The sequence below is a fragment of the Myotis davidii genome, unplaced genomic scaffold (assembly GCF_000327345.1).
Source record: "Myotis davidii unplaced genomic scaffold, ASM32734v1 scaffold168, whole genome shotgun sequence".
In the NCBI taxonomy this organism is placed as follows: Eukaryota; Metazoa; Chordata; class Mammalia; order Chiroptera; family Vespertilionidae; genus Myotis; species Myotis davidii.
The window spans coordinates 5,032,484-5,033,255 of record NW_006383016.1 but is presented as its reverse complement, the minus strand read 5'-3'; the positions used below and the strand labels follow the sequence as shown (position 1 = coordinate 5,033,255).

Sequence of the window (772 nt, the reverse complement as noted above, 5' to 3'; positions counted from 1 at the left end):
CCGCCGCCCAAGAGACAAAGTCCCCGTCCCCTCCCCGCCGCCGCCTCGCCCGGCTCCTCCCTGACAAAAAAGTTATCGGTCGTCGGCCGCCTTGGGGGCCCGCCGTGGGTCGTTCGACCGGACTCACCAGAGCGGCTCCCAGACCTCCACTCCCAGAACTTCACTCGTCTGGCTCGAAGCGACAGCGAAGGCGTCGGCTCTCCCTTTTCCCGGGCAGTAGCAGCACCTGCGCCCCCCTTCGTCCTAGCAAAACGGGTCCCGACGAACCATCTTCCCCCTCTGCTCACTGACTGACAACCCAGCTCCGGGAGCCGCCGCTGCCGCCAGCTACTCTGACGGGCAAGACTAGGGACCCGTCCCCAGGCAACCAACCACCACCGCCCCACTCCAGTTCGGCCTATGGCCGTCGCCAGGGGCGGGACCAGAACAACTTCTCCACCAATGAGGATCTTCCTCTTCTAGGTCTGGGGCGGAGCCGTAAGGTGGGAGGGAGAGCTACTTCGGTGGGCGTGGTCTCCGCAGTGGGCGTGGTCGGAGCGCCCAAGTGGAGATGATTGACTGTCAGATTTGCGACAAAGAGTGATCCGTGAAGGTCTCTAGACGCTGAGCCGTTAGGATTTATGGCCCGCTCAGAAGAAAGCAAGCCTTTCGGAGTGACGTTAACCATAACCACAGAAGAGAAACTAACTGATATTTTAATTTCTTGATCAGAAGGACTTACTTCCCAGTAACTGGAGATACAAGAATTTATCAAAATTTTACTAAATTCTAA

General features: G+C 58.4%; 1 protein-coding gene across 3 annotated transcripts in view; it reads right to left on the bottom strand.

Annotated features, from left to right (window-relative positions):
* FAM126A (family with sequence similarity 126 member A) overlaps positions 1–341 on the bottom strand; it is a 58,648-nt gene extending 58,307 nt beyond the window's left edge. The window contains exon 1 of one of the 3 annotated variants that reach the window (XM_015558181.1): positions 128–341. The gene's annotated coding sequence lies outside the window, so the exon portion shown is untranslated. The remainder of the gene's footprint in view (positions 1–127) is intronic. The other 2 variants (XM_006779026.2, XM_006779027.2) reach the window with 2 other exon arrangements.
* Positions 342–772: the final 431 nt, after the last annotated feature.